This window comes from Panthera tigris, chromosome B1 (genome assembly GCF_018350195.1).
Source record: "Panthera tigris isolate Pti1 chromosome B1, P.tigris_Pti1_mat1.1, whole genome shotgun sequence".
Lineage (NCBI taxonomy): Eukaryota > Metazoa > Chordata > Mammalia > Carnivora > Felidae > Panthera > Panthera tigris.
Genome location: NC_056663.1, coordinates 163,728,216 through 163,748,532, shown reverse-complemented (window position 1 = coordinate 163,748,532; position 20,317 = coordinate 163,728,216). Strand labels below are relative to the sequence as shown.

Here is a 20,317-nt window from a genome sequence, read left to right as displayed (position 1 = left end):
TCATTGCATTTCTTTTTTTTTTACAGACTGAGAAAGTTTCTTCAAAAAAAGCTTCAAGAACAAAAACAGAGAGAGATTAAGGAGGACCCACTGTCTGTACATTTAAGGTGGTTTGTTACATACCAATAGTAACTGGAACATATAATATACTATATCATTCTTGACCACCCCTTTTTCATTCATCTGTAATCTCTGCCAACCTTTTTCCTTCCCTTCAATGTTTCCTCTTCTGCACTCATCCATCTTTTGACCATTTTCAGTTCATGAGCTAATTTGTCCACAGGAACAGCTTCAGACATTCACGTAACAATGCGCTCTGACATTTATTACATAGCCATAACGCATGAGGAACTATGTATCACAAAGATGAACAGGATATGATCTTTGCTCTAGGGAGGCATGGCAACAAGTAACTTAAAAACAAAGAGCCACAATATAATCTATTAAGAGGCTATAAAAGTGGTATGGGCAAAGTGTTTTGGAACACTAGTAGCCTCTAGAAACTGCTAATATGTGACCACTAAAGAGGAAATAATTACCTCTCTTCAAAGTGTTGTGGACTACTTCAGTGAAGAAATGACATATGAATGGAATTTGACAGATGGCTTAGAGATATACCAACATATTTATAAAAGTTGGTATTAATGTTCTGGCCTTTATAATGACTTCCACATAGGGGCGCCTGGGTGGCTCAGTTGGTTAAGCGTCCGACTTTGGCTCAGATCATGATCTCACGGTCTGTGAGTTCGAGCCCCGCGTCGGGCTCTGTGCTGACGGCTCAGAGCCTGGAGCCTACTTTGGATTCTGTGTCTCCCTCTCTCTCTGCCCCGCCCCCCCCCCCCCCCACACACACACACACACTCATGCTCTGTCTCTCTCTTTCTCAAAAATAAACACTAAAAAAAAATTTAAAATTTATAATGACTTCCACATGTAAAGCATATGAAAATTCTTTCTTAAAAGTTGCTTGACATTAAAGGCACCTGGCTTGCTCGGTCAGTAAAGCATGGTGACTCGATCTTGGGAATGTAGGTTCAAGCCCCATATTGGGTGTAGAGATTACTTTAAAAAAATTTTTTTTAAGTTGTTTGATTTTAATCAGAATTGTAAACAGAAAATAAAAGTTAAAAATGGCATGTGTTCAATATGTCATTTTCAAGTTTTATAGTGGCTCTCCACCATGAGTTTTAATTTTGAGTATTTCATTAGTGTAAAAAAGAAGTTAGACCAGAAAATAGCCTTAGTTATGGAAGAATGACTTTCTTTCTAGGTATAACTGGAACACAATGTTACATTAGTTTTAGGTATACAACATAGTGATTTGACAAGTTTCTACATTATGCTAAATTCACCATAAGTATAGCTACCATCTGTCACCATACATCACTATGACAATATCACTGATTATATTCCTTACACTGAGCCTTTTATTCCTGTGACTAATTCACTCCATAAGTAGAAGCCTGTATCTCCCACCCCCTTTCACCCAGTATGCCCAACCCCCTACTTCTCTCCCCTCTGGCAACCATCAGATTGTTCTCTGTATTTACAAGTCTGATTTGTTTTTTGCTTGTTTATTCAATTTTTTTTATTTTTTAGGGATTTTGCTTTTTTTTTTTTACATTTATCACTGCTTTTTATTTTTTTTTATTTTTTTAATATGAAATTTATTGTCAAATTGGTTTCCATACAACACCCGGTGCTCATCCCAACAGGTGCCCTCCTCAATGCCCATCACCACCTCCACTCCCTCCCAACCCCCATCAACCCTCAGTTTGTTCTCAGCTTTTAAGAGTCTCTTATGCTTTGGCTCTCTCCAACTTTTTTTTTTTCCTTCCCCTCCCCCACGGTCTTCTGTTAAGTGTCTCAGGATCCACATAAGAGTGAAAACATATGGTATCTGTCTTTCTCTGTATGACTTATTTCACTTAGCATAACACTCTCCAGTTCCATCCACGTTGCTACAAAGGGCCATATTTCATTCTTTCTCATTGCCACGTAGTATTCCGTTGTGTATATAAACCACAATTTCTTTATCCATTCGTCAACAGATGGACATTTAGGCTCTTTCCATGATTTTTTAGGGATTTTGCTTTATTTTTTTAAACTAATTTCAATATCCAGTGTGGGGCTCAAACTCACAAACCTGAGATCAAAAGTCATATTTTCCACCAACTGAGCCAGCCAGGCTACCACATTGGTTTTTTGGGGTTTTTTTGTTTTGTTTTGTTTTGTTTTGTTTTGTTTTGTTTTGTTTTGTTTTGTTTTAGGCTCCACTTATGAGTGAAATCGTAGGGTATTTGTCTTTCTCAGCCTGACTTATTTCACTTAGTATAATACCGTCTAGGCCCATCCATGTTAATTCAAATGGCAGGATCTCATCCTTTTTAATGGATGAATAAGGAATGACTCTTTTAATTACACATATTCTTCACTTCACAGACCAGATGCATTCCAAATATATGGCTTAAAGATTAAAATAAAGTTTAACTAGAATTATTTTTCTATTTGTATTCGAAATTAAAGAGCATTTCCATGGGGGAAAAAAAATATTTATTCAGTACACATGGTACAAACCTTTGGAAAGAAAAGAGTAAATGATGTTGGAATCCAGGCCATGCTAAGTGTTAGAGAATTGAGGAATGGTTTCAGAGAACCTCCAGTATTTGTCAGAGGTTTAAACTGAAATTTAGTATTTTATAGAAATTTCACTTCACTATGATCCTACACTGTCCATCACATTCTCCAGAACAAAGAAATGTTTCTCACTCATAAACATCCCCTAACCACACAACGTTTTTCAAGCTAGATACTTCTTTAGGAGCGATACTTAGCAATTAATCTCAATATCATGTTTTGTCAACAGATGATCGTATATTTCAGTGAGCCTGGAAATTCCATTACTTGGGAGATCAAACCTATATAAAAAAAAAAAATCAATGCCTGATTTTTTTCCAGTGCTATATGAAACTCTGCAAATCCAGTTTTCTTCAATAAGCAATACAGACATTTAGATCGCCCCACAACACAATTAGCTAACATGCAGGTGTAAGTATGTACATACAAGTATGTACATACAAGGTATATATACATATGTATCATTCTGTTTAACAGAAATTTCTCAAAAACCTATTTCCAAGTTTTTTTCCCCTCTGAATACTCTTACACAAGTCAAGCACAAGAAAATACAATATTTGGCAAGATCTAGCAACCACGTATTGTATAGTATTCAACATGTATTAGAGGACTTAATGATTTCACTTAATTTAAGCCTTAATGGTATCGACTTCAGAAGCCAAACCTCAAAGGCAATGAAAGGATCTACTTCAGACCTTCCCTGTTTTTAGTCGCCCTTACTGTCACTGGATAGACTTGAAAGAAAAACCTCTTGTATCAAAAGTACATTCATCTGCATTTTAAATCAGCAGGGTCTTAGAATCACAAATCATCATACAACCAACAGGATCCTTTTTTGCTCTGAGATGCTCGTGAGGATTAATTCTGTCCCAATGCAAGAGGTTCTTTTTTTTTTTTCTGCAGGGGCTGACAGCTTAGAGCTCACACATCATGGAGGCCCGGGCCAGAGTCTCATCCATCTGTCATGTGTGAAGTGACAGTGTTTCCAGAAAGCTCTCCTGCTCTTGTCTCTTTAATGTGACAGGTCTTTGTCCATCCCTATCCTGAATCCCGTTAAAATACACGAGTGAGCCTCATAGCATAGAGGAAGTTTCTCTGCCCTAACCAAAAACGGAACTGTGATCAACCTCACACACTGAGGGCCCTGCAACGTCATCTGTAAGATTAATACACTGAAGCTGAGATCTGTAACGTAAGCTGTAACCCTAAAATTATAGTAGTTTCACATTCTAGAAACCCACTTGTTCCCCATATTACTGTCTGAAAAACAGAAAATTCAACCATTTAGAAAGCAGGCCCATACCTTTTGATACATTAAACTACAAAAACTGTAATTTGTCTCCTGACAGAGCTGCAAAAGACATAAATAACGGTTCTTTCAACATTAACCTAAAGATTTCTTTCCCTATGTCAACCTCCACGATCTTATTTCACCAATTACTTAACATTGGAACTCCTGGTTAAGCAGCATGATTTAATAGAAGGAACCTGAACCTACAGTCTGACTGGCCTGGCTCTGAACTGTAGCTTTGCCATTTATTAGCTGTTTAACGTTATGCAAAGTGCTTAACTCCTTGAGACTACTTCTTTATCTGTAAAATAAAGACAATAATAGCAACCTTAAAGGAGTATCATGAGGCATAAATCAGAAAATGCACATAAAATTTCCTACACATAGAAAACACTCAGGAAACAGCTGGTCAGTTGGCTGTTCCCTACCTTTGTTCTGAGCTGATACACATTTATGCATTCAAGAACTGTTAACTGAGAATCTGCTAAGTGCTAGATATGCAATCAGGCTCTGGGACACTGAATAAAGCATAAGACGCAGCCAGTAAGGTGCTCTCAGTCTAGGAGAAGGGACAGATATGACAGAAGCTAACAATTTCATTACCATGTGATAAATCCTATACCGTATATGGATAAAGCTTCAACTCTGCCTGGAGACAGAAGATGGAAAAGTAATCAGAAGATGATGTCTGAGTTGGGCTAAAAGGCTGAGGTAGTTGTCACCCATGGAAGATGGTGGGGCAAGGGCACATCACAGACCAATGGCTCATTCACAAAATGCAAGGTGAATTTGAAGACAAACAGTAAAAACAGCTTCTATTAATTTAAGTGTACGTGACTTCAATAATCCATCCTCTTTCCCACACCCACCCAAATCCACACACATAGTCTGAAAAGGGAGAATGCTATTTTCACTATTAAAAAGAATTAAGACACCAAAATTCTTCAGTTCCAGCCTTGTGTTTACTCATTCTTTCATTTTTCAGTCGTTTATTTGTAATCTACTCGATACCAGGCACTGTGACAGAGATACGACAGTGCAACGGAAAACACAGGCTCTGCCTTCATGACGCGTACATTCCAGTGGGGTTTTGACCTGATGCCTTGAAGAACCTTCCCCTGCAACATGCTTCTTCCCAACTACCACACAGAGGACAGGGGAATGTATCGAATCCGGGTAATGTGATTACAGAAAATGAGGGCTGGGCACTCTAGCAATTAGAGATCACTGGCTCCAAACCTCTCGGTTGAGAGATGGAAAAATTAAAGCCCAAAAAAACTGACTTGACAAATATTACCTCCCTCTCTTTGTTCATTAATAATATTATCAATATCTTACTTTTAAAAAATTAACTGTTCACTGTAGCTATTTTTTGAGAACTATAGGTTAAAATTATGTTTTTTTGGGGGGTGCCTGGATGGCTCAGTTGGTTATGTGGCCGACTTCAGCTCAGGTCATGATCTCATGGTTTGTGGGTTCAAGCCCCACATTGGGCTCTGTGCTGACAGCCTGGAACCTGCTTCGGATTCTGTGTCTCCCTCTCTCTCTGCCCCTCCCCTGCTCACACTCTGTCTCTCTCTCAAAAATAAATAAACATTAAAAAAATCTTTAATAAATGAATAAAATAATAAAAGAAAATTATGTTTTTTCTCCCAAATGTCACTCAAAAGGTAAGATTTCACATACACACACAATCGCACAATCCTTTAACTTTTAAAACTATGCCCCACTCAGTATTTAATTTTACTAAATGAGTTAATAAACATAAAACACACAGAACAGTACCTGGTACACAAGTGCATGTAAGTATTTGCTATTAGCCTTATTACTTTAATTTCCAGAGTGTCTCTATGAATCACTAAGGAATTAAAATGTGAAGGAGCATATGGTCCCTTGGTAGGTACCATTTTAGAAATGAATAAATAAAGCAAAGAGAATGTAACCAAAATAACGATAATAATACATTTGAGACTAGAAATCTAATCTCCTTACTCCCAGACTTCTGGAATAAAAGTAAGGCTACATTAAATACCTAAAGAATTACATTAAAAACATTTTTTGGGGGGTGCCTAGGTATCTCAGTTGGTTAAGCATATGACTCCTGATTTCAGCTCAGGTTATGATCTCACAGTTCATAAGTTCAAGCCCTGCCTCAGGCTTCATGCTGACAGTGCAGACCCTGCTTGGGATTCTCTCTCTCCCTCTCTTTGCCCCTCCTCTGCTTGCTCTCTCTCTCTCTCTCTCTCTCAAAATAAATAAATAAACATTAAAAATTTTTTTAATTATTTTTTATCACTATATAATTGTACTTTGTATACATCCAAAGAGAAACTGAAACATATTACAATAAAAAAATACATGAACAAAATTTACCCAAGAAAGTGTAAGATTTGTGCATTGAAAACTACAAAATATTGTTGAAAGAAATTAAAGACCTAAACAGATAGAAAGATATCCATGTTCATGGATTGAAAGATTTAGCATTGCTAAAATGTCAATCTTTTCCAAATGGATCTACAGATTCAACACAATCTCTATCAAAATCCCAACTGACTTTTTTCTGTAGAAATGGACAAGCTGATCCCAAAATTCATACAGTAATGATAAATAGCCAAATCAATCTTGAAAAAAAAAAAAAAGAACAAAATTGGAGGACTCACACTCCCAATTTCAAAACTTACTACAATATTACAGTAAGTCCAACATGATGCTGCATAAGGGTGGACGTATAGACCAAGAATACAGAATTGAGAGTCCAGGAATAAACCCATATGTCTATGCTCAGTTGATTTTTGATAATGGTGCCAAGACCATTCAATGAGGAAAGAATAGCCTTTCAACAAATGGTGCTGGGACAATTGGATAAGAATGATTTTGGACCCCTACCTCACACCATACACAAAAGTGATCTCAAAATGGATCAAAGACCTAATGTAAGAACTAAAATTATAAAACCCTTAGAAGGAAACATAGCTGTAAATTTTCGTGACCTTAGATTAGAGAATGGTTCCTTACATATGGCATCAAGAGCATAAACAACAAAAGAAAACAGATAAGTTGGACTCCATCAACTTAAAAACCTTTGTATGTTAAAGGACACTATCAAAGAAGTGAACAGATAACCCACAGAATGGGAGAAAATATTTGCAAATGATATATTTGTAAGGGTCTAATATCCAGAATACATAAAGAACATTTACAACTGAACAACAAAAAATGATCCAATTTAAAAATGGGAAAGAACTTAAATAGACATTTCTCCAAAGAAGATGTACAAATGGCCGATAAACACATGAAAAGACGCTTAATATCATTAGTCATTAGGAAAATGTAAATCAAAACCACATGAGATACCACTTCACACATACTAGAATGGCTAGAATTTTTTTTTTTAAAAGGAAAATAAGTATTGGCAAGAATGTGGAGAAATCATAACCCTCATATATTGCTGGCAGGAATGTAAAATGGTATAGCCAGGGGCGCGTGGGTGGCTCCGTCAGTTGGGCGGCCGACTTCAGCTGGGGTCATGATCTTGCAGTCTGTGAGTTCAAGCCCCGCCTCCGGCTCTGTGCTGACAGCTTGGACCCTGGAGCCTGCTTCAGATTCTGTGTCTCCCTCTCTCTCTGCCCCTCCCCCATTCGCGCTCTGTCTCTCTCGCTCTTTCAAAAATGAGTAAATGTTAAAAAAAAATTAAAATGAAATAAAATAAAATGGTATAGCCACTGTGAAGAATGGTTTGGCAGGTACTCAAAAGTTGACATATGACCCAGCATTTCCACTCCTGAGTATATACCCAAGACACCTGAAAACACATAGTCACACAAAAACTCACACATGAATGCTCACAGTGGTATTACTCATTATAGCCAAAAAGTGAAAATAACCAAGATGTCCACCAACTGATGAATGGATACATATATCCATACAATGGAATGTTATTCCACCATAAAAGGGAATGAGGTACTGATACATGCTACACTGTGGATGAACTTTGAAAACTTTATACTAAGTAAAAGAGGCCAGATACAAAAGGCCACATGTAGTGTTAATTCCATATACCTAAAATGTGCAGAATAGGCAAATCCATACAGACACAAAGTAGAGAACTGTTTGGATGGGATGAGGGGACAACTGGGTATATGGAGTTTCTTTTAAGAGTGACAGAAATCTTCTGGAATTTGCGGTGATGGTTGCACAACATTGTAAATATACTAAAAACCGCTGTGCTGTACTCTTTAAAACTGGTTTATGTGGTGAATTTTATTCTTAACAAAAGAAATTTAAGAAGAAACACATGTACAACATGCAAATGATATACAGATAAGAATTAAAAGTAAAAGGAGAAATCAGAAACAAAAAAGCAGGAAAAGGGGTGCCTGGATGGCTCAGTGGGTTAAGCGTCCCACTTCAGCTCAGGTCATAATCTCACAGTTCAAGAGTTCAAGCCCTACATCGGGCTCTGTGCTAACAGCTCAGAGCCTGGAGCCTATTTCGGATTCTGTGTCTCCCTCTCTCTCTGCCCCTCCCCTGCTCTCTCTCTCTCTCTCTCTCTCTCAAAAATAAATAAACATTAAAAACTTTAAAAACAAAAAAAAAAACAAAAGGCAGGAAAAAACCAGAGTAGAAGCAAAGCTTATGTAGGTGTTGATTCTCACATAAGCACATATGGCAATAACTGAATATTGTCAAAATTGGCCTTGACTATTCCACGGAAGACATAGCCACACTGGAGACTGACCCACTGTCTCTGGAGATGTCCTACAGCATCAGTAGAAATGTCTACCAGCCCTGGAAGTTATATCAGTTGCTTTTTTATAGAAAAACAACAACAGCCCAAAAACCCAACTCCATAACTAGTAGCACCAAAACAATAAAAATGTATTATTTCTCATGATTCTGTAGGCTGGGTGGGCAATTCTAACCCAGGTGCCTAGGATGGCCCCTAGGATGGCACATTTCTGGCACTTACAGGCTATCAGCCAGGGCACCTCACTTCCCATTCATATGGCTTTTCGACGAGACAACGTGGGTTATTTGCACGGTTCTCAGGATTCCGTGAGCAGTAAGAGAAAGCAAGCCCCGGTACACAACACATTTCATGTCTCTGAATGCTTTGCCTTTGCTATTGTCTCATCAGCCAAAGCAAGTCACATGGCCAAGTCCAGAGTCAGTGTTACAGGTGACTACACAAGATGGAGTACACATGAGAAGGGGAGTTATAGAGGCCTTTTTGCAAACAATCTAGCACAAAGAAAAATAGATTTGGGGGCTTGGAGTTTAGCATTGGATAAATTAGCTGGTTTGTGTGTGACAATTTGTGTGAAAAAGGGGACAGGTTGGGTGAAAAAGTACTTATCTCTAATTACTGAAATCACCTTCAGCACCACAAATTACTCATGGAAAAACCTTTGCAAACTAAGACAGAGGAGAGAACCATTAGTGCACACATCTTGCAATGCTCACTGAAGAGAATAGAATCATCCACCTTCTTCAAATTGCTTCTTTTCTCTTTCCTTTGTTGGCTCACAGAAAGTTGAATTCTCCTAAGTCAAATGCACATATGCTACACTTCTACCACTGGTAACCAGAACCCTGAGACATTTATGCAATTGTGCATTAAATTAGGAGCTTTTCAAAATCTAGGATGCAAAGAATAACATAATGCCTCGTGGAAGAGTAGTTTTTTATAAGAGATACACCAATCTACTAAAAGAAAAACTTTTCCTGTCATTCAATTCCGAAAAGACACTAGTTTATGACATCATAAAGGATAATGAAAGATGACATATCTTCAATAGAAGTTTGGACAGAAATTATAAAACATTCCTCACCTGACCATTTCTAATATTAACACTTGACAATAGCTTAGTAAATAAATCCTTGTAAAAGCATTTCTTTGTGGGGTGAGCTAACAAGGTTACTTCCTTGTTAACTCAAGAAATAAAAATAAAGTATAGAAACAGGTAAATAAGTAATATGACCCTTGGTCCGTATCTGTTAAATATTATCTTCAGCTCATTTTTAGCAAAAGTTGAATGAAGTTCAGTTTAAAATCTATTCTCTATTATCTGATAGGAATCCAAGTATTATGTCAAGAATAGAATAGAATAGAAACAATATATTTGTTGTAAAATGTTTTTAAGATTAATATATATCTTGCTGATAGGCCAAGTATTTTCAGATGTACCGTCCCGAATGACTCACTATAACAGAAAATACCAACGGTCCCAAAGACATAGCTTCACACTGGGCTCATTTACATTTTGAGATTCCAACTGTATCTGATTTAAGCGCTCCTTCTTGATTCCAGGATATTTCTGTGAACGCTAACATTCCTCATATTGCTATATATAAGAATTATTAAGACCCTGGCAGGTGTCCTTTTCAGTATTTCTGCCAAGTCAGAAAGCTCTAAAAGGCAGAGAGGCAACAGATGTGGTTTGCAGTTCACGATATGAATTTCACAAGTTGATACTAATATTTTAAATGAGTGAAATAGCAAAGCAGATTTCAAGCAACTGAACAAAAATCTTCCAAAGCTGTTAAAGCACTCTAAGACAGGGCAGTGCTCTTTTTCACACCACCATCCTCACCCTCTACACACAGAGCACATACTCTGTTGCTGCTGAAAATAGTTGCTTAAACACCACCAAACGTAGTCTTGAACTTACACAAAATACATTCCAAATTGCCATTTACTTAATACATTTGCTTTACATTACACTTTAAAGTTGAAACTACACTGGCTTAAAAAGCACAAAAAGCAAAATTTCTATCATTCAGCTAGATTCCAGGATGCATGCCTTGTCTATGATCAACTGAACCACATTAGCCAATCGCCCTAAAGTCTGCTGGTTTATGCAAAAATGGTAAGACCTATATTGCTGGGTGTAAAGGGTTCTTTATATTGATCAGAACATCAAGTCATACTGGTAGAAGAACCTGGACGAGGAAGTGACACATTAAGTCACATTCCCTTCTTAGCTCTGCCCAGGACCTGCTTAACTTGCTACCCATCTCAAAATCTAAGGAAGTGAATTGATCAGCTTCACCATCATTATAAGAAACACTGAGCACCACCTACAGAGACAGAATAATTCCAAAGAGGTCTCTCCTCTACAATGGTAGCTGAGTGAGCCTAATACAGAAGCATTTGATCCGCCCGGGGTAACAACACAACTCATACTTCCCTACCCTGGCTGATAGCTGAAACTTTTCCAATAGTAGATATACCTTTCCATTCCAAATCAGAAATAAAATATAGAACCCAAATACCCCTGAAGAAGCTTAACACATGGACTAAAGTTTATTATAATTCTTAATCGCATCTTCTCTTGTCATCTTCAATATTTCTGGGCTGCAGTTACCCGTCTCTGCAGTGAACCTGATCCCCTCTGTGGATCACCCCCTTCGGCCCTGTGGCATCATTTATGTTCCCAAACAGAAGTCATTCCCAAGACCCACATTCACCTCCAACCACCGCATCACTTCTAAGTCCCTTTACAGCAGAAGTTCTTGAAAGATGGTATTAGGATTGCTCTCACATCGTGCACTTACCTCAAACCACTGTAGTTGGGCTTCTGTCTCCATCATTCCACTAAGACTGCATTTGTCAAGATCACCAAGGACCTCCTTGTTACCACACCCAGTGGTCACGTCTCATTTCTTATCTTACCTCTCAGCAGTGTGCAACACAGCTGACCATTCTCTCCTTGAAATGCTTAGTTTCCCTTGGTTCTCTGTAACACCAATGTTTCCTGGACTTTTTTCTCAATCTTAGAGGCTGTACCTTCTCAGTATCCTTTACTGGCTTCTATTTTTCCATTTTACTTCTAGACACTGGTATATACCAGAGCTTGCTTTCCTTCTCCCTCCATATGTTCTCAACAGAGGTGGCCTCATCCAGCTGCGTACCTGAAAGATTGTCTACATGTTGCTAACTCCAGAATCTACATCTTCAAGCCTATCCCCAGGGATCTCAGACTTACTTAGCCAACTGCAAACCTGACGTCCTTATTTGAATATCTAACGGGTATCTCAAACATAACTAAAACAGAACTCTAGATACTCCCCTAAAACTTACTCTTTACCTAGTCTTTACCACCTAAAATAGTAATATAGCAAGATAGTCTTTACTATCTAAGAAAATGGCTTCACCATCTCCCCAGATGCTCAGTCAAAAATCTAAGAGTTATCTTTGATTCATTCCTCTGTCTCATACGTCAAAATTAATCCAGAACCATGTTCTTTGGACTGTACCTCCAAAATACCCTAAATCTGAATATTCAAGTCTTTACCCTTCTCTCATTGGCGCAATCTATTGTACTAATGGCCCCTATTTTTCATCCCTCTCTGTACCTTTTCACACCCCTCTGTATCCCTGCCCTTTGGCAATGTCCTCCCAGACTAACTGTGGGTGTACCCGTGGAAGTTGCCTTGACCAGTGGGACAGTAGCAAACTTGGCACAAGCTAAAGCATAAAAATCTGCTTGCTTGTTTCTACTCCCTTCCGTTTCTTTGCAACCACTATGAGATTATGACAGGGCCAGCCTGAGAATAAGCCCAGGCGAGCCAACTAGAGGGACATAATATGAACACAGGGGAGAGCAGAGTTGTTCCAGCCATCTCTGCTGAGGCCATCCCAGACCGTCGACAGTCAGCTGGCCCTTCCAAACACATCAGGGAACCAAAGTCACACTGCAGAGTTGCCTAGCTGACTCAGCTGATCACAGATCAGCTGAGCCTGACCCACACCAGAACTACCCAGCTATCCAAATCACCTCATGAGCAAAAATAAAACCGTATTCCTGTATGCCACTGAATGTATGGGATGTTTGTTACATGGCATTACTGTGGCAATAACCGACACAGCCACCACCACCCCTTGTCAAGGGTGCTGCAATATCCTCCTACTTCCTTCCATATCTTCTTATAATCCTTTCTCCATTTACCAATCCACACGAACTTTTAAAAAATAATAAAAAATTAAATTAAAAAATAAAGACATAAATCAGTTCATGTCCTCAGTCCTACTTAAAACGCTCCAATGGCTTCCCCACCCTTAAACGAAAAACCCATCTCTTTAACCTAGCTTACCACCTACTTGTCCAACTGCACTGGTACCACTTCCCCCTGACCCACTATTATTCAACCACACGAGCCTTGTTCCTGTTCCTCAAACACAGCAAAATCATGGTGTGGTGGGGTCTTTGCACATGATGTTCCCTCTACCTAGAAAATCATTCCACCTGTTCTCTGTTACTCTCTCCCTAGTCAACGACATCTTATAACTCCAATTTCAGCCTGTATGTCACTTTTTGCAGAAAGGCCTTCCCTTGACCACTCAATCTAAAGTAGATAACCAGTCACTCTCAGGTCTCTATTTTAATGATTTAAATGATTCTTACCATGTTGACTGTGCTCAAATGAACGAATGAGTGAAAAAATAAATAAAACATCACCACATGACATTTTTTTCTTGATTTTTTAAAATTGTGTGCTCTCCCCACTGATTATAAGTTCCATACAAGCAGGAACCTAGTCTGTGTATTCACTACTGGACCCTCAGCATCTAAGACAATTCCTTCACATAGTAGGTACTCATTAAATATGTGATGAATGCTATCTGACTTACAGAAAAAAATGAATGATCAGATCCTTTCTGAGATCATGTTTTTACACAGGAGAAGATAGGGCACTGGGTGGCTCAGTCGGTTAAGCATCTGACTTTGGCTCAGGTCATGATCTCACAGTTTGTGGGTTCAAACCCCACATCTGAGTCTGCTTCAGATTCTGTGTCTCTCTCTTTCTCAGTCAGGTCTCTCTCTCAAAAATAAATAAAACATTTAAAAAATTAAAAAAAAAAAAAGAAACAGATCCATAAATACAGAGAACTAATGGTTGTCAGGTAGGACAGGGGTGGGAAAATGGGCAAAATGGGTGAAGGGGAGTGGGAGGTACAGGCTTCCAGGTATGGAACGAATAAGTTACGGGGATGAAAGGTACAGCACAGGGGACATAGTCAATGGTAATAGTGTCATATGGTAACAGATGATAGCTATACCTGTAGTGAGCAGAGCATAACATATAGAGTTGTCAAATCACTGCATTGTACCCCTGAAACTAATGTAACACTGTGTGTCACCTACACTTTAGTTAAACAAAACATACAAATACATGTATTTAAACCAAAAACAAAACAGAACGTACTATCTTAAGACGTGCTTACCACAGGCTTGTTGAATGAATGAATGAATGAATGAGCGAATATATTTGGGGAAGACTGTATTACACAATATCAAACTGGTTTCTTATGTGCGTTCTTCAGAGCCCTTTCTACACGAACAGGCTCTGTGAATCATACAGAACGCTGGCCTTCCCAGCCTTATTTGATCATAGACCTCACTCTATGTCCCTTAAACCTTAACATCTCCCAGAGTTGGAGTAGTCTATAAAACAGTTTGCGAAACATGTTAAGCTTAGATAATTTCAGTCATTTTCACCATCATAAAAGAGACAAGTTCTCTTACTCTTTACACATTAACGTAATGAAAGGCCAACTAATTTGATTCATATCTGGTCTGAGCTGTTTCCTCCACCTTCAAATCTCGCACCACCAGGCAGGGCCTCCGCTGTCCTGTCATGCAGCACACGTCTTGCATGGTTTCTCTGCCCTGCTCCCTGTCTCCTCATTACCAGTCTGCTCTGCACATCCTTCCAGTTTTTCTTCTACTATCTCTTCTCTCTACATCCCTAGTCTTCTCATGAACTTTCTTCAACTGCTTTAATTACTTCTCTTCCCTTTCTCCAACCAGCCCAACATCTCAGCCTGGTAATTTACAGTATCATACCACTCCTGCAACTTTTCAAAATACTTCTTCTTCCTTTTATAATCAAGGCTGTTCCTTCTCTTATGCTCTCTACACTGGACTCTCTTTAAAGCCATTCCCTAATCTCAAGTAAATATAATCATGTAAGATCCAATCTGGGTTCCCCCTTCCCTTCCTACCATTTATTTCCAAGTGCTTAAGAGAGTAAATACACCTTTTCATATCTCCACGCCTTGGCTTGAGTTGTTCTCTCTGCCTAAAAGAGCACCTGTTGAAACGCTATTAACTTTTTTTTAAGGTCCCGATCACAGGTCATGTCTTTCATGAAGCCTCCCTTATTTTCTACTCCTGCCACAATTAACTACTCCCTTTAACCAGCCCAAGGCAATTGGATAACTCATCGCAGATGTATCAAGTTAGTTGTGTATACGAATGCAGACGTGGCAAGTCTGGAGAGAAGATGGTGAACCAGCTGAATCCATCAGGGGGAATGACCAAGAGGTTGGTGGCAAAAGGAGAGACAGCAGGATATTTGCATGGAGGGCTTTACCTCCAGAGGAGGAAACAGCAAAGGGAAGCCAGAAGGCTACAGCCGAGAGAGCTACAGAGAAGGGAATGTTCTCATCATGTGAGGAGGCTGGGGTGTGGGAGTGTTGATTCACAATGGAACAATGCCCTCAGAGGACTGCCGGAAAGATTGGGAAGGAAGCCAGCAGAAGAATGGAAGTTCAGAATCATAGGGGAGTTGAGAGTATTTAGGAGAGAGCTGATCAGAAAGGCTAGGAGCCAAGAAACTGGGGATAACAGGCAAAGCCTAAGCCTAAGCTGGCTGAGATCCCAGATAGTGTCAGAGGCCAGATGAGTTAAGCATTCAACAATCTTTGATCAGCATTCAAAAGTAGGTTGATGAGTAATTTTGTAATGTCTACGAAGAACAGATTTCTCCAATTCTGTACTCATAGCATAATACTTATCCCTGTGTGTGGGCTCTGCCATGGGGGAAGAGATGGGGCGAGTGGTGAGGAGGGGTTGGGTGTGGCATCTCCCTTCCTAAGGGCAGGGTTCAGAGACCTAAAAGAGAACAAGCAAGCTGAACATGTACAGAGTCTCCAGGGAGCAAAGGTTTCCAGGCAAGATGCAGGCAACAGTAGGCACCAAGGCCCAAGAAGTAGTGGGCTCATCCAAAGGGTAGATACAGAATGGTAATGAGGAATCCAAACCAAAAATATTCCCTTTCTGGAAAGTCTGGATATCAGGCAGGGCTCTTTCAACTGCAAATAACTTGATTTAAGCTGACAACAACAACGCAAGGAATGGACTGGCTCATAAAACCAAACAGTCTTGGGCTGCTTCAGGCACATCTGAATCCTGGGGTTTAAATGGTGCTGTCTGCACTCCCACCACCGCTCAGTGCTATGTCTCAGCATGCTGGCCTCGTTCATTCTCTCCTACTTCAAACAGCTTCCTCCATATAGCAGGAAAAGATGGTCATCAGGAGTTCCAGGTTACATTACACTAGCAGAGGAAAAAAAAAAAAAAACAAACAAGTCCCAGGGGACAAGAATGCCTCCTTTCCTAACTGGAGCAGAAAAGGAGCCTGTCAGGGCAAACTGCGTTAAGCTCTGAACCAATCACTTGGTCAGGTGGAGACACTTCTCAGATTGGCCAAAGCTAAGTCACATGACCGTCCCTGGGGTTAGTGTCCATCCCACCCAAACCACACGAGCTTCCTTCCCCAAAGGAAGGAAATTTGGGCAAATAAGTAGTAAGTCCACTATAATGTAGCCACTTGTCAGGCCCCAGGTACCAAAAGAGAAGCCCTATGCTTACAGCATAGAAGGGCTTTGAAGTCAGACAGAACTGGTTTTAAATTTCAGCTTGGACACTGACTAGCTGTGTGACCTCAGGTAAATTACTTAACTTCTCAGTGCCTCAGTTCCTCCTTATAAAATGGAGATAATGATAGTACCCACCTCCTAGAGATGTGTGGAAAGGGTAAATGAAATAAGGCACATAAATGGCTAGACACAAAGCTTGACACAAAGTGATCAATAAATGGTAGCTTATTAGTAATAATAACAATGATGACAATTATTATTATTATTCAGAACATGACCACATGAATGGTGAGCTGGGACTCGGTGAAAGAGAGAGCCATGTCAGCACTTGGATAAAGCAGCCCTGGGTCAAGGTTCATTAAGGGCAACTCAGGACACAACACAGGGGCCTAAGTGAACACTGAGAAAACAGTTAAAATCAATACATGTCTTGGGCACCTGCTGCATGCAGCGAGGCACGGCAGATACAATCATGAATGAGGCACATATAGCTCCAAGGTAAACTACCATGAAGAGTGACGATAGCTTTGTGGCATTATTTGGGGGCTGGAGAGGTTGACTGAAGCCGCTTCATTACTTTCAGCCACAGGGTGTGGGCACTGGGAAGAGGCTGAGCATACAAAAGAACAACGCCTGGGCCCAACTGTTAGAATGCTAGGAAGGAACAGAACTATAATCACCGCCCCGAAAATGCCTTTGCATGAAAAGACAAAGTGTCTCTTCCTTTAAAAACTTTACTTCCACCCAGGGGCACCTGGGTGGTTCAGTCAGCTAAGCATCCGACTTCGGCTCAGGTCATGATCTCGCAGGTTCAGGAGTTCAAGCCCCACGTCAGGCTCTGTGCTGACAGCTCGGAGCCTGGAGCCTGCTTCAGATTCTGTGTCTCCCTCTCTCTCTGCCACTCCCCTGCTGACACTCTCTCTCTCTCTCTCTCTCTCTCTCTCTCTCAGTCTCTTTCTCAAAAATAAACATTAAAAAAAAATTTTTTTAACTTTACTTCCACCTTCCAAAACCCTGTTACAGTAAATAAAAGAAGCCCACTATATCTACAATGTGAATGCCATCTCAGATTGTACAGTGCATAACTGCACAACTGTACATGACGGCCCTGGGCAGAGGCAAGGAAGCTGAACTGGGGTCAGGATCTAGGGGTGGAGATGGAGGATCCCGGAGTCCCTGGGCCTTTGGAGACAGAGAATAACTTTTGCTGCACCATTCAGTATGGTAGCCATTTGCCACAAATAGCCGTTGAGCCCTTGAAATGTGGCTACTGCAAGTGAGGAACTAACTCTTTAATTGTATTTAATTTTAATTCAAAATTTAAAACAGAAGCAGTATAAAATGTTTCTCCATTAGCCAAAACTTGATTGTTTGGTAGGACATTTTACTTTATCTACTGCACTACATAAGATATTGTATTGCACTGGGGCACCCGTGGCTCAGTCGGTTGAGGGTCCGACTTTGGCTCAGGTCATGATCTCACGGCCCATGAGTTCAAGCCCCGCGTCGGGCTCTGTGCTGACAGCTCGGAGCCCGGAGCCTGCTTTGGATTCTGTATCTTCTTCTCTCTCTGCCCCTAACCCACTTGCATTCTGTCTCCGTCTCTCTCAAAAATAAATAAATATTTTTTTTAATTAAAAAAAAAAAGATACCGTATTGCATTGCAGCGTCCTGCACGTTATTGCTCTTAATCAAGCTCCTGAGTTATTTCTGGTACCTTATTAATAATTAACAATCGTTATGTGATTACATGGTGAAATTATAATGTTTCTTATAGATTGGGCCACATAAAATATACTATTAAAATAAATTTCACCTAGTGTGTTTTGCTTGTTTAATGTAGCCAACAGGAACTTTCGAATTATCTGGCTCACAGAATATTTCCATCCAATGGCGCTGCTATAAAGACATCTTAGGATATTCAGGATTCAGGGGCTTGGAGTGATACCCAGAAGAACTGGTTGCTTTCATTTCGTTTGAAGCAGGCCTTCATGGTTTCTTCTAGGTTGTCCATTTCTCTTTACCAGGACAGAAAGTAACAAGAGGAGAGGAGCGTAGCTCAGCGTGTATACTCAGTAGAGCTATAAAAGTACCCTCTGGAGTCAGACTGCATTGTTCTCATGTCCGGTTCCACCGCTAAAACCACATCTCCCTGAACCTCTGAGCTCCAGGCTCTTCATCTGAAGAATGTTGGGAATGACCTTGCCCAATGGGTTGTAGGCTGGGTTAAATGAGCTAAGACATGTAAAGAGCTCCACATGGAGCCTGGCACATCATCTGTGATCAAAAACATTAACTATTGGGGGCAGGTGGGGTATTATTTGGGAATAAAGAAGGTGCAAATGAATGGCCTCCCTGTATCATCGAGCTATAAGAGGGCATACCCTTGTCCATACATCTCCTCAGCTTTTATCTTTCTCGACCGAAGAAATCAATGGGGATATTTTACTCAATAGTCCGTGCCACCGATAGATACATTTGCTTTTCTCTAGGTGTTATGTCTTTAAGGTACGCTGATGAAACTATCTTAGATGCTGAAAACAGGAAAATGGGTAAAATGACATTTCTGAATTATCTGTAACAACACCTAAGATTTAGTGAGCTTTTTTGTTCCAAGTTGTACACTTAGTGAGTCTCTTCAGTTAAGAGTTTACAGGGGCACCTGGCTGGCTCTGTCGGAACAGCATGCGACTCCTGATCTCAGGGGTCCTGAGTTCTGAATCTCTCTTGAGTAAAAAAACTGGAATGTCCATCTGCATATACACATGGACTCGTTTTACCTAAATGCACTCATCACCACTGCATAGACCTGAGACCAGCAGCTTGGCCTTTTAACGTCCCAATATGTTCATGTTGACTGTAAATTTGGAGTTTACACTGTGTACTCCCTCTTCTACATCATTTATTTTTTAAAAAAAAAATAATAATTAGACTAGTTAACTCACATTTGCGTTCTAGGAAATGTTCACCTACGCCAAGCCTTTATTCTGTCTTTACCGACCCCACCTGTTTTGGGGACAAAACATTTCTCCCAAACTCCCCCTGACTCAATTTATTTAACAGACTGTGTGTGGAGTCTTTTCCACATTACTTTGAAAATCACAGTTTATCCCTAGCTTCCATAATTATTTCATGCTCTTCAAGAACTCCACTGAATGTCAAACACAATTCCCCCTTACAAAGGAGTAGCCTATGCCTGCCCCCACAAAGGTTGTGTTTGCTTAAAAATTGTAATACCCACTTTTCCAACACATACATGCTCATGTAGAATTTATTTTAGACTCCACTAGTTCCACAAAGTCCAAGAAAAATTCTGTAGAAGGTACATTAAATTTACCCTCCGATTCTCAGCAAGCTATTATCCTCTACGAGGCTCACTTTTCTCATCTTTAAAACAGGCATAAATATAGATGCCCTTTGCTAAACAGAGCAAGCCACCTCATCATACATGAATGTGTATAAAACACTCTGAAAAGCTCAAAGTCCTTTATAAGCATTAGGCCATGAATCTTTCTGAAGTAGACTGTTAATTATGTGTCATTATGCTTTGCTTAATAGGTGGAAAACCTGAGGCCTGGGAACATAATGCCAGTTAATAGCTGACTTACAAATCTAGCCCAGGCTTTAGACATTAGACAGGAAGATGTCAAGGGAAAAATCTGAATAGGATTGTCCTCTACCCCGAGTTCTTTACCCAGAAAAGATATTAATGCAAAATTCCC

The 20,317-nt window shown here is 39.9% G+C and overlaps 1 protein-coding gene across 2 annotated transcripts in view; it reads right to left on the bottom strand.

The window, feature by feature from the left end:
- TEC (tec protein tyrosine kinase) overlaps nucleotides 1-20,317 on the bottom strand; it is a 124,648-nt gene that overhangs the window by 94,976 nt on the left and 9,355 nt on the right. Inside the window, exon 1 of one of the 2 annotated variants that reach the window (XM_042984577.1) lies at nucleotides 201-371. The exons of the other annotated variant lie outside the window; for it this stretch is intronic. The gene's annotated coding sequence lies outside the window, so the exon portion shown is untranslated. Of the gene's footprint in view, nucleotides 1-200; nucleotides 372-20,317 lie in introns of those variants that run through there. 2 annotated transcript variants of the gene reach the window in all.